The sequence below is a fragment of the Oryctolagus cuniculus genome, chromosome 8, assembly GCF_964237555.1.
Source record: "Oryctolagus cuniculus chromosome 8, mOryCun1.1, whole genome shotgun sequence".
NCBI lineage: Eukaryota > Metazoa > Chordata > Mammalia > Lagomorpha > Leporidae > Oryctolagus > Oryctolagus cuniculus.
The window spans coordinates 80,223,637-80,237,772 of record NC_091439.1 but is presented as its reverse complement, the minus strand read 5'-3'; the positions used below and the strand labels follow the sequence as shown (position 1 = coordinate 80,237,772).

Here is a 14,136-nt window from a genome sequence, read left to right as displayed (position 1 = left end):
TGGACCAGCATGTAGTTCCAGTGGCGGCCATTTGGGGGGTGAACCAACGGAAGGAAGACCTTTCTCTCTGTTTCTCTCTCTCACTGTCTGTAACTCTACCTCTCAAATAAATAAATAAAATTAAAAAAAAAAAAAAGAAGAAGAAGTAGAGCAGCTTAGGCATGAACCAGCGCCTATATGGTAAAGCATCGCAGGCAGTGGCTTTACCTGCTAATACCACAACACCAGCCCTAAGATCCTCCGTCTTCATAGTCACCTCAGTACGAGGTACTCTTCCTTCCCTAAATGGTCAAAGCTTAATTAAAAGATTGACCATAAAAAAAAAAAAAGATTGACCATACATGTTTTTCTTATCATTTCTTCTTCAGTTCAAAATATTGTCATCATTGGTAATATGGTCTGATTCTTGTTTGATGTGGATGATGTAGTTCAGAAAGTGAGGTTTGAGGAGGAAGACCCTGCATTTGTGGAGGGGAAGATGGCTTCTTTGTGCCAGCCATATACCAGGACACATTCCCTTGGCTGTGCAGATGGAGGACATGGAGTTTCTTGATCCTCTGTGAGCTGGGGTAAAGAGTTAGGGTTGTAATGGTGACAAGGGGGTACAGTTACAGGTGGACCAGCATGTTGAATTGGGGGAGGTCCTGGAGGAGGTTGGTTCATATAAAGTGGACTGTGGATATTAATCCAGGAGAGGGGTTGTTGGTGGTGAAACAGAGGTCATTGGTGGAGTTGAAGTTTGACCACATACCAAGTGTATACTTGCAGCTTTGGGAGGATGTGGCGCTGGATGCCTTATTGGTAATGCAGGAGATGGGTGTGGTGCATAATGTTGCTGCGGATGATGAGGATGCAGTATTACTAACTAACCCCAATATTCAGGATAATGGTGAGCAGGTGCTGGGGCAGGAAATGGTAGTTCTGTAGCACCTGAACTTGAGTCATCCTAAATAGGAACTGTTATAAAATTACTATGTATTCTTGTTGAAACACAAAAGATTTCCTGACTGATGCAGCAAGTTTGAGGTAGAGTCATAGACAGTTATGCTGGAGGAGCATGGATAGCCTCAGGAGATTATCATGATTCTAATGCTCCTGGGGCACACATTGCAAAGGGGGTGGTGGTACCACAATGTGCTGCCTTGGGAGGATATGGCTCATGTGGTGCTTATCTTGTGGCATTATAAAACAATCAGGGTTTTCAGTTGGCGGTGGGGCAGTAGGAGCTTGAACATTTTCCAGTGAAGCACAAGTAACAGGTTTTCCAGTTCTCATATGGCAATGGTTGATATGAAACTGTGAATCTCTCTGCAACAAGTATGTTCTCTTGCACGTTTGAATGATGTCACACGTGAAGAGAGAACCTCATGTGCACTGCTCAGTTCACTGCACTGCACCACTACAGCCTGGACACATCTTATCTCCCCCCTTTTTTTCATGTAAAATAGCATAGACACTTAATATGATCACTTTAATAAATTTTTATCATGCAGCTTAATGGGATTTAGGGTCCCATGACAAGTTTTTAAACGGTACCCTTCATTGAGTGTTGAAATGAATATATAAATAGGATTAAGTGTTAAAGTGACTGTATAAATAGGATCACATGTCGGGTAATTATAATAGACCGAATTAAAAAGAAAAGAATGTTTTTACATGGGAAGCAGTCCACCTAGCAAACTCATAAAATTGTTGTTTTAAGTAACACTCTGACCTCAGAATCAGCCTTTAAGGCTTCCTGGTCTGACTGAAAAGCCAGCAAGAGCATTTCAGGCATGGAAAGCCAAGACACTGTGGCAAAAATTATTCTACAGGAAGGATCTCTGTGAGTGAGATCCCAAAGGAAAGAAGTGGCCATCAAAGAAGGATGTACTTTTCTCTGAAGGGAGGAGAGAACTTCCACTTTGCTTATGACCATGTCTAAATACTGACAGTGTTTGTGGATTCAAAAGGCTTCCACAGCCTAGGCAGTTCATGTCAGTAGCCTCTGGTAGTCACTGATGTCATATATGAGAGTGTTAATTGTTAAATAAACAATAGTGCACTAACTCCCCATGCAGGACCTCTGTCCTCAATGAGTTGTAATATGAGAGTTGACTGTGAAACTTGTTCTCAGTTTGTGTGTGTGTGTGTGTGTGTGCAAATTGTTGAAATCTTTACTTAGTATAGAGTTGGTCTTCTGTGTACAAAGTTAATTAAAAATGAATCTTAGTGGATAATGGTACTGGGAAGGGGAGAGGGAGGAGGAGTAGGGGTGGGAGTGTGGGTGTGAGGGTGGGTATGGTTGGAAGAATAACTATATTCCTAAAGTTGTACATATGAAATTTGTATTCCTTAAAAATAAATAAATTCATTCATTTTTTAAAAATAGCATAGACATAGCAAAAAGCATGCTTGTGTGGCTCATGCATCTATAGATATTAATAGGCAGTCCCCATTTGTCACAGAAGTGAACTGGTGTATCATTCTTTTCACTTAGGATGGTTATTGGAAATTTCCCAAAAATGGCGTCCAGGAAGTCTTTACTGATTTCCACCAGTTCAGCACCTTTACAGTCATATCGAACATCACTGTATTTGAACTCTGCTTCATCCCCAGGTGGTGCCTTCACGGCCATCCTGTCTTATAGTCCTCTGAGGCCCAGGTGCAGGGTTGGCTTTGTTGGCTTGTTTGGAGATGAAATAATTCGTCTGTGATCATTAAGCCCATCCAGCTACCCGGAGCTGGTAATGCCTTGTGACTCATTCTTTGGAGAAAGGGTTGGGGACATTTTGGTTTTAAGATCTCCTTTTATGGGGACACTGTGGCGTAGCGGGCTAAGTTTTCACCTATGGTGCTGGCATCCCATATGGGTGCCGATCCTAGTCTCAGCTGCTCCTCTTCCTGTTCAGCTCTCTGCTATGGTCTGGTAGGGCAGTGGAAGATGGCCCAAGTGCTTGGGCCCCTGCACCCACATGGGAGACCAGAGGAAGCTCCTGGCTCCTGGCTTCAGATTAGCTCAGCTCCAGCTGTTGTGGCCGTTTGGGGAGTGAACTAGTGGATGGAAGACCTCTTTCTGTCTTTCCCTCTCTTTGTCTGTAACTCTACCTCTTAAGTAAATACATAAAATCTTAACAATAATTAAAAAAAAATCTCCTTTTAAAATGCCACTAAATGATGATTAGTAAGGATCATAGCTCAAGCATAAGGCATTCTTAGGGCATAGGTATCAAAGAGGCTCCAATTATGTCTGGAAAACTATATCTGACTCCCTTTGCTAACCTCTTATCCGTGAAGGTTGGGAGAGATGAAACAGACAGGTAGTGACCATGATAGCACCTGCCCAGAGCTACCTGAGACAGCGGGAAGTCATGAGGCATCTCTAGCTCCAGGACTGGTACTACCCACCAGAGCCCTATAACATGGGGCCAAGCAGCAGCAGTCTGCACTCTCCCCTTCCTATGGAACCTGAGTCACGCACTGTCCAGACTGGGAGCTCAGCAGAAGCAGAGAAGGGGCCGCTGCTGCCCTGGGAGTATGAGCACCACCCAGGAGGCTAGACCAGGAAGCAGCAGGCCCCCACATGGCCCAGGAAGAAGTCTGTGGCACTTCTTTCTCACTGTCGCCCCCCAGTGCTGGGGGCAAGAGAAATCACTTTTGCCTGCTGGCCAATCAGTCCCAGGCTGGTCAAGGGGGCATGAAACCAGGACCCCCACTGCCTCTGTCTCCTTATCAGTGTGTTCCATCAGCCAAATGCTTCTCTTCCTGGTAATATACACTCTGTGAAGTCTGGAGAGGTCTCACATTTGAGAGAGAGAATGGATCAGAATGCAGCAAACCATATGATTGAAAGCCACATAAACCACACAGGTCCCAGCATGTGACCTTGTGGGATGGGGACCCTTGGGATTGTATACCCAAGCAGATGCCAAACAGCCCAGGAAGGAGAAAACCAGAGAGCTCATGCCACCAGGCCCTGAGTACACTCATGGTTAATAAAGTCCTAGGATGGCAAACCCTATCTCAAGGAGAGCAAGAAAATAGCAAAGGAAATTACATCTACTTCTGTTATAATGGGAACCCTGAGATAATGTAGTTGTTTTCTTTCTTTCTTTTTTTTAAAGATTTATTTATTTTTTTTTTATTTTTATTTTTTTATTATTTTTTGACAGGCAGAGTGGACAGTGAGAGAGAGAGAGACAGAAAGGTCTTCCTTTGCCGTTGGTTCACCCTCTAATGGCCGCCGCGGCTGGCGCGCTGCGGCCGGCGCACCGCGCTGATCCGATGGCAGGAGCCAGGAGCCAGGTGCTTTTCCTGGTCTCCCCTGGGGTGCAGGGCCCAAGCACCTGGGCCATCCTCCACTGCACTCCCTGGCCACAGCAGAGGGCTGGCCTGGAAGAGGGGCAACCAGGATAGAATCCGGCGCCCCGACCGGGACTAGAAAGGGAAAAGTGCCGGCGCCGCTAGGCGGAGGATTAGCCTAGTGAGCCGCGGCGCCGGCCCTATTTATTTATTTTTAAAGGCAGAGTTACAGAGTGAGAGGGATAGACTCTCACAATGGCCATAATGGCTGGGCCAGACCAAAGTCAGGAATCAAGAGCTTCTTCTGGGTCTCCCATGAGAGACCTGAGCCCTTGGACCATATTCAGCTGCTTTTCCCAGTCCATTAACAGGGAGCTGGATCAGAAGTGGAGCAGATGGGTCTCAAACCAATGCCCATATGGGATGCGGACTGGGGCTTAACCCACTATACCACAACCCCAGCCCCCAATTACTTTCAATATGGGTAGTATATTGAATCATAAAGTATTGAATCAAAAGTAAAGTGATATTTTCATTATTACTAATAATGTATAACAACATTGTTGATAATGTGGCTGAAAAATTTTATAAGTGACACAATATATAGAAATTCTCTGTGACTTGAAGGTTTTGTAAGCGTGGTTATAAAGCTTTCTGAGTCTGAGGCTTTTTAGGCAGGCAAGGTGCTTCTTATTTTTAACAGATCTCTCCATTTTGCCCCATGACTATTTATATAACTGGTTTCCAAATTCTTTTTTTTTAAATATTTATTTATTTATTTAAAAGATAATGTTACAGAGAAAGGGATAGATTGATATACATAGAGAGAGATAGATCTTCCATCCACTCGTTCATTTCCCAAATGATTGTAACTGCCAGGGCTGGGCTGCGCTAAAGCTAGGGGCCTGGAACTCCACCCTGGACTCCCACATGAGTGGCAGAGGCCCAAGTTGTGAGGCTGTCTTCCACTACTTTCCCAAGAGCGTCAGCGGGGAGATGGATCAAAAGCAGAGCAGCTGGAATTCCAGCTGGGGTTCATATGGAGTGATGGTGTCTCAGGTGGTGGCTTAAACCATTGTGCCACCATGCTGGCCTCTCAAATTCTTTTTTTTTAAATTTTTATTTATTTATTTATTTATTTGGCAGAAATACAGGGAGAGAAAGAGAGAGAATCTTCCATCTGCTGGTTCGCTCCCGAAATGGTCACAACAGCCAAGACTGGGCCATGCTGAAGCCAAGAGCCAGGAACTTATTTCAAGTCTCCCATATGGGTACAGGGGCCATCCTCTGCTGCTTTCCCAGGTGCATTAGCAGTAACTGGATCAGAAGTGAAGCAGCCGGGACTCAAACCAGCACCCATGTGGGACATTGGTGCCACAGGCATCAGCTCTACCTGCACCAAAATGCCGCCTTCCATACCCGCCCCCCTACCATTAAATTCTTTTCGCATCAATTTTGGGCTTTCACATTTTCTTAGAAGTTAGAACTATCCGGGCGGCGCCACGGCTCAATAGGCTAATCCTCCACCTTGCAGTGCCAGAACACCGGGTTCTAGTCCTAGTTGCCCCTCTTCCAGGCCAGCTCTCTGCTGTGGCCCGGGAGTGCAGTGGAGGATGACCCAAGTGCTTGGGCCCTGCACCCCATGGGAGACCAGGATAAGTACCTGGCTCCTGCCATCGGATCAGCGCGGTGCGCCGGCCGCAGCGCGCCAGCCGCGGCGGCCATTGTAGGGCGAACCAACGGCAAAGGAAGACCTTTCTCTCTGTCTCTAAGCCAGAAGCCAGGAGCTTCCTCCGGGTCTCCCACAGACTGAAGGGATCCAAGGACTTGGGCCATCCTCTACTGCTTCCCGGGCCATAACAGAGAGCTGGATCGGAAGTGGAGCAGCTGGGTCTCGAACTGGCACCCATATGGGATGCCACTGCAGTTGGCGGCTTTACCTGCTACACCACAGCACCAGCCCCAAAAACCCCTAATTTCTAATGGCATATATTTGTTGTTTGTTCCCTTTATCCCCACCATTATCATTGACAGAAATTATTTATCTTCATTGGCTTTTTAAAAAAAAAAAAGAAAGAAATGTCGAGTGCAACATCTTGCAGTGCAAGTTCTAGATCCAGAGATTGACCATGCTTGAATGTTGACTCAGCTCTCTGCCATGAGACTCAAGGTTAATTATTTGACTACTAAATGCATGCTCCTTGCCAGTAAAACAGAGGCAAATAGTTAAACCAACCTTGTAAAACTATTGTGTGGGTTAAACCAATAAGTGTATGCAAAATGCTTAGAACAGTGCCTGGCATATAACACTCAGGAAATAATAGCTCTCCCAGATTTGAATTACTTGTATTATTCTGTTTATAATGTCAACAGTAACAACATTCACATTTCATGCTGCAATCTTGGCATTTTTTAGAAGGGACTGTGTTCATTAGCACTGCTTTTACTGCAGCTTCGTTATGCTTGAGCTTTATGTTTCTATACGTCTCTTAGAAGACTGAATGACATTGACATAATTTTCCTTTTCTTCCCTAAGGATTTGTGGACCGTGTATCCCCAGGGTTTCAGGACTCTTGAGAGTATTTGTCTTTGCCTTTATAGTTGAAGGATAACTTGGTTAGGGATCCTTTCAGAGTCGCATTTCATCTCCCGCAGGCTGTGGCTGGCATGCCTCCTGTTTTCCAGCATGCCAGCAATCCTGTGGAGGAGTCCAAGGAAAGCTTGCTTTTCTCTTTGTTTTCACCTTGAATGTTACTTCTTTTTCTGCATAGAATTTCCATAAAAAATTTTTTTGTTAAAATTCAAATTTCTCTGAGACCTGTCTTGGTGTACATCATTTAATAGCAAGTTTTTCTCTTAGAGATTATGATTGCAATCTTCAAATCTGTTCTTCATTTCCAGAAAACACTTGCTAATTTTTTACTATTTATTTAACTCTATTTGTTCTATTTTCTCTCTCAATTTTTGCTCCACCTGAAAACTTATTTTATTTCATGTGGCTATATGGAATTTTCTTCTTGCTGTATCAGATCTGATTATCTTTATACTTTTTCAGATTTTGCATTGAGTGATTTCTTTACATTGTATATTCTTTCATGTGTTTTTCTTTTCCTTATTTTATTTCCCTAACATGCTCTTTAGATCTTCCATTTATTTTATTTATTTATTTAAAATGAGACAGACAAACAGAAAGAGATTTTTCATCTACTGGTTCACCTCCCACATGCCCACAACAGCCAGGACTGGGCTAGGCAGAAACCAGGAGCCAGGAACTCAGTTCAGATCTCCCACATGGATGGTAGGGATTCAAGTGTTTGAGCCATTACTTCAGCCTTCCAGGGTGTACATTATTAGGAAGCTGGAATTGGGAGCAGAGCTATAAGTTGAACCCAGGCACTCTATTATAGGACAGAGGTGCCCCAAGCAGTATCTTAATTGCTGTGCCAAATGTATGCCCCACTTCCATTCATTTTCTGAGTTCTTCCATCTCCTGTTCATCTTCTCTAATGCTTTAATTTTTTTTATTGAAATCCTGGCCTTCTTAGAACTCTTCCTCTAGAAAGGACATTATATCAGTTGCCTATTATTTAATAACAATATTATTACTAATTCAGTGGCATAAGATGAAACTTACTTGTTGTCTCACAGTTCTGTAGGTCAGGAATCTGAGGATCATCTAGCTACAACCCCTACTTTGAGGCTTCACTCAGATCTTGGTCAGAATTGTGATCACATCTGAGACTCAGCTGAGTCTCAGCTGATCTGCTTCCAAAATCAAAATAGTTGTTAGTAGATTTTAGTTTTTTGCAGAATACCAGATTGAAGTCATCAGTTTCTTTCTCATGTATTTATTTGCTTATTTTATTTGAAAAGCAGAGCAGAGACAGATAGACAGAAAGATATCACCTATCCACTGGGTCACTCCCCAAGTACCCATAACAGCCAGGGATAGGGAAAACTGAAGTTTGCAGCCAGGAATTCAATTTGAGTCTCCCAAGTGAGTGCAGGGACCCGACTACCTCCAAGAGTTCACTTTGGCAATAACCAGAATTGAGAACCGAGCCAGGAGTCAAACCAGGCCCTCCAATGTGGGATGTAAGTATTCCAAGCAGCATCTTAACCACTATACCAAATGCCCGCTCAGGTTCTTGCCAGCTATTGACCAGAGGTCACAGTCAGGTTCTTGCATCATGGCCTTCTTCCTATGACATCTCATGACGTGGTGACTGGCTTCTTCAAAGTCACAAAAGAAGAATCTCCTAACTTAAGATGGGCTACAATCACAAGGAATCATATGCAATCACATACATCCCCTCCTATTACTTAGGAACAAATCACAGGTCTTCCCCACACTCAAGGAAGAGTTCATACAAAGGTATGAACACCAAGAGGCAGGGATCACAGTGACCACCCTAGAGTCTGTTCACCACAGTCGTGGTGTATGTAATTTCTTAAAGGCTGTATTAGTTTCCTAGGGTTGCCATAACAAAGTCCTACAAACTGCATAGCTTAAAACAACAGAAATGTATTTACTCACAATTCTGGAGGCTAGGAGTATGAGATCAGGTGTTGCCAGAGCCATTCTCCCTTCTGAAGGCTCTAGGACAGAAGCTTTCCTGTCCTCTTCCTGGTATCTGCAAGCTCCCAGAAACCCATGCTTTCCTTTGGTTTGTAATGCATCACTGCAACCTCAGCCTGCATTATCACATGGCCTTTTCCTTTTGTGTGCTCTCTCTGTGCCCTCCCTTTCTTATCAGAACATCAGTCATTGGGTTGAGGGCCTACCTTCACCTAGTATGGCTTCACCTTACTGTTTGCAACCTCAAAGACTTACTCTCTAATAAAATCACATTTTTAGGTTCAGGTAGACATGAGTTGAGTGACAACCAACTACATACAGAGACTATAAAGAAATAATATTAACTCTTAGCCAATTTAGTGGGTAATGTAATCTTGAACTATATACTCTTCTTTGGAGCTTTATTTATGTTCTTGACTTAATTAAAAAAAAATTTTAGAAGCTGGTGCTGTGGCATAGTGGGTTGGCCTCTGCCTGCAGTGCTAGCATCCCATATGGACACTAGTTTGAATCTCAGCTGCTCCACTTCTGATCCAGCTCCCTGCTGATGGCCTGGGAAAGCAGAGGATGACCCAGGTGCTTAAGCCCCTGCACCTGTATGGGAGACCAGGAAGAAATTCCTGGCTTCCGGCTTTGGATCAGCCCAGCTCCAGTTGTTGTAGCCATTTGGGGAGCAAACCAGTGCATGGAAGATCTCTCTGTCTCTCCCTCTCTCTGTCTATAATTCTGCTTCTTAAATAAATAAATAAATCTTTTAAAAAAATGTGTTCTTCTATCCCATCTTGATTATTTTTGATAGAATCTGGCAGAAATTGCAGATTGCTCACCCTTCTCACTTGTCTCTACCACAGAAGCTATAAAAGCTCACCATTGACCCCTGGCCTCCTTATACTTAGCGGTTTCCCGAGGACACAGTACCTGTCAAATAGTTACTGACAAAAATTTGCCTGAGGATGGGGAGTGATATGCACTTAGTGGCTCCTCTCTTCCTTTGTACACTGTCTTCATCCAAGCAATTTCTGTGGCTCAGAGAAGAAGCTGAAGGCCATAAAGCTAGCACGCCAACCTGGTTTCTTCAGTTCCACCTCCCCTTCAAACTAGACATTTCAGGCTCAGATCTTGCTACTGTAATTGCAGCGTTTCAGGTTTGTGCCTCTTCCTTTTCAAAAAATCAATGTTCTGATCAAGATCAGAGAAGATTAGAGATTTGATTCTCAGCAAGCATCTCTTCCCTCATTTCACTTCATTGTTTGGTAACTTTGCTTCCTATTTTGTAATTTTGGGTTGTATCACTTCCTTGTTTCATTGAAGGTGAAGTTGTGGGTTTTTGGGGATTTTTTTGTTTTGTTTTGTTTTGTTTTGCTTCTACATTATTTTTTCATTATTGGTAGGTTTCAAGGAGGAGAATGAAAAATTTTTTTAAGTTTTTATTTTTTAAAAGATCTTATTTATTTATTTGATAGATAGAATTACAGACAGTGAAAGGGAGAGACAAAGAAAAAGTTCTTCCATCTGCTGGTTCATTTCCCAAATGGTTGCAACAGCCAGAGCTATGCCAATCCAAAGTCAGGAGCTAGGAGCTTTTTCCTGGTCTCCCATGCAGGTGTAGGGGCCCAATGGCTTAGGCCATCTTCTATAGCTTTCCCAGGCCATAGCAGAGAGCTGGATTGGAAAAGGAGCAGCCAATACTAGAACTGGTGCCCACATGGGATGTCAGCACCACAGGCGGAGGCTTAACCTACTGAACCACAGTGGTGGCGGCCCCTGAGTTTTTATTTTACCATCTTAAAAAACCCTACTAAACTATCTTTAAGAATGTTAACATAATTGCCTAACATCTACTTTTGTAATATTTAGTTGAGAGCAAAATGCTTTATTTTGGTTTTTTTTTTTTAAAGATTTATTTATTTTAGTTGAAAGTCAGAGTTACACAGAGAGAGAGGTAGAGGCAGAGAGAGAGAGAGAGATATCTTCCATCCACTGGTTCTCTCCCCAGTTGGCCACAATGGGCGGAGCTACACCAATCCAAAGCCAGGAGCCTGGAGCTTCTTTCTGGTCTCCCACACGGATGCAGGGCTCAAGGACTTGGGCTATCTTCTTCTTTCCCAGGCCATTGCAGAGAGCTGGATCGGAAGTGGAGCAGTGGGGGCACGAACCTGCACCCATATGGTTTGCTGGCATGCAGGCAGCAGCTTTACCTGCTATGCCACAGCACCAGCACCCCAAAATGCTATATTTTGAAATCTCTCATCTTGATACAAAGAAGTTAGTAAACTTTTGTCCTTTTCAAGCTTTCAGTGTTTGCTAATGTAATATGAAATTTAGATGCAAAGTGTTGTTATGTTAACATTTTATATCCCTTGCATTGTAAGAATTATGTATGATGTTTGTATCCAGTTTTATAAGCAGATTATAAACAGATAACTGTTTTGCAGGTATCTCTTTAACCAAGTTTCAGTGCTTGTCGTTAGTATTTTTATACCCTCAATTTCCATTAGCTTTTAATTTTACTTCATATTTCATTTTGTGAAGAAACAGTTAGGAACTTTTTTACAATCTTACAAGAGATCCTGACTGTCTAAAATGATGGTTACACATTATTGGGTGCATGGATGGCTATGTAATTCAAGCCTTTCCAGCCCCAGATAAGTCAGACAGACTAAGATGTGTTATGTTAACACATGATCCTGAAATTTCAGTCATTATCATTCATTTACATTATGCTACTATTTCCTTGCAGGTTGGCTGCGGCCCGGTTTCCTGTCGCCTTCAGGCCTGTACCTGGAGTGATGGAACATCTATAATACTGCTGATTGTCCCAGCATAAAGCAAAAAGAGCATGGAAGACTATGTTCTTGCTTGTAAGTGTCTGCTGGAAAGTGACATCGTCATTTACACTTGCCTTTTACTGACCAGTGCAAGTCACATGGTCAACCTGTTGTCAATAAGTCAGGGAAAGTACAATTGTCCCCTAGGGATGGGCAGCAAACATGTGTAATGCAATTCACAGCATCTTCCATATGTCACAGACATTGCTCCGTTTATGCTGTCATTCCATTTATAAAGAAAGAGGTGAAATGATGACTACTGAAACTGAGGGAGAAAACAGGAGCAGGGATAGTTTTAGGGGGAGATAATTTCAATTTTACAAATTTGAGCATTAAGTATATCATAGGAAATTCAATACAAGACTGTACATGTGGGAAAATGTCTGGGTTGGGGATATTGATTTTTGTAGCCAGTATGTAGAACTGGAGCTGTTAGAATTGCTGAAAGGAGCAATAGAAGATGATCTCATTTAAGAGAAAACTGCAAGGCTCAAGCAGAGGAAACAGACTTGGTAAATGAAATAGGAAAAATGACCAAAAAATTGAGAGGAATCAGGAAGCAGTACTGTATAAACAAAGGGAATAGTATCAGGGAAAGAGAGAATCAGCACTGCCAAAAAAAAAAAAAAAAAAAAAAAAAGGAATGAGGACCTATGATGGGAAATATTATGCATTAGGAGATCATTAAAGACTTTGTTAATAATTTCAACAGAGGGGTAAACTTGGAAGCCAGTAAAAGTCATTGAAGAATGAATACTAGGGTTGGAGTGGAGAAATGGAGTATAAATGGACAGTTCTTTTAAAAAAGTTCTGGAGAAAAACAAAAAAGAAATTGGGAGATCCCCCCCATCTGACCATTGGAGAAAATGAATATGTGTCTATGTCTGTTTCTTTATGTGTGTGTGTGTGTGTGCATGCAAGCACATTCTTATTTTATAATTAGATTTGCAAAATAAAATTACTGGGAACTTAAAACCAAAATCAATCAATATAGCTAAATTTAAATTGCGTAAAATCCATGCAATTATAGTCAGACTTGAATGTCATTATATGTATGTTAGTCTGGGTTCTCCAGACAAACAGAGGAGAGAGAGAAAGAGGTGAGAGAGAGAGAGAGAGATGGGCTTATTCTAAGGCACTGCCTTACATGGGTTCGCAGGCTGAAAAGTCCCAAGATCTACAGCTGGCAAGCTGGAGACCAAGAGATTCCATGGCATAGCTCCAGAACAAGTCCAAGTCCAAAAGCAGGAAAAGACTGAATCCCAGGTAGAACACAGGCACATTGAAAGTGAATCCTCTCTTTTTCAGACCTTTGATAAATTGGATGAGCCCTTCCCACATTTTGGAGGGCAATCTGCCTTACTCAGTCTACTGATTCATCCTCAAGACCCCCGCCCCCCCCCCAGAGTAATGTTTAACCAAATATCTGGGTGGTCCATGGTCCAGTCAAGTTGATATGGAAAATTAACCATCACAGTAGGTCATTAACTTAAATTTGGATTTATTTAAAGAAAAAAAAATGAATGTTTATATTGCATACAATTTATTTTACATAATCTCAATTTGGATTCAGAATGATTTCTTTGCTTGATAAGGCAAGAAGTTGAACTCTATTGATGACTGCTTATATGTAGAAACCTAAACTATTGAGAAAATTTAAAAATAAGGGAACTGAGGGCCAGTTTTGTGGTGTAGTAGGCAAAGCTACCACATGTGATGTCAGCATTATGGGGAGCAGTTTGTGCTCTGGCTGTTCCACTTCCGATGCAGCTCCCTGCTGATGGTCTGGCAAAAAGCAGCAGAAGATGGACCAAGTGTTTAGGCCCTTGCCACCCACATGAGAGATGTGGGTGAAGCTTCTGGCTCCTGGCTTCAGCCTGGCCCAGCATGGCAATTACAGCCATCTGGGGAGTGAATCAGCAGATGGAAGATTCTCTCTCTCTCTCTCTCTCTCTCTCTCTCTCTGTGTGTGTGTGTGTCTTTCTCTCTCTTAACTCTGACTTTCAAAATAAATAAATAAATGAATCTTAAAAAAATAAACTATAGGTTGTGATTTTGCTGGTTTGTTATTGTTTGTTATGTTCCTATAACATTATTCCATTGCCTGGAAGTCTCTAAAGCACTGTGAAAAAAGAACTTGATTTTTTTAAAATGATTTATTTTATTTATTTGAAAGACAGAGTTACAAAGAGAGGTAGAGACAAGAGAGCGAAGTCTTCCATATACTGGTTCACTCCCCAGATGGCCACAACAGTCAGAGCTGGGCCAATCTGAAGCCAGGAGCCAGGAGCTTCTTCTGGGTCTCCCCCATGGGTTCAGGGGCCCAAGCTCTTGGGCTATCTTCTACTGCTTTCCCAGGCCATAGCAGAGAGCTGGATCAGAAGAGGAGCAGCTGGGACTCAAACTGGTGTCCATATGGGATGCTGGCACTTCAGGCCAGGGCTTTAA

General features: G+C 42.7%; 1 pseudogene; it reads right to left on the bottom strand.

Annotated features, from left to right (window-relative positions):
- Positions 1-383: 383 nt before the first annotated feature.
- Positions 384-2,770, bottom strand: LOC100350512 (E3 ubiquitin-protein ligase Hakai pseudogene; annotated as a pseudogene).
- Positions 2,771-14,136: the final 11,366 nt, after the last annotated feature.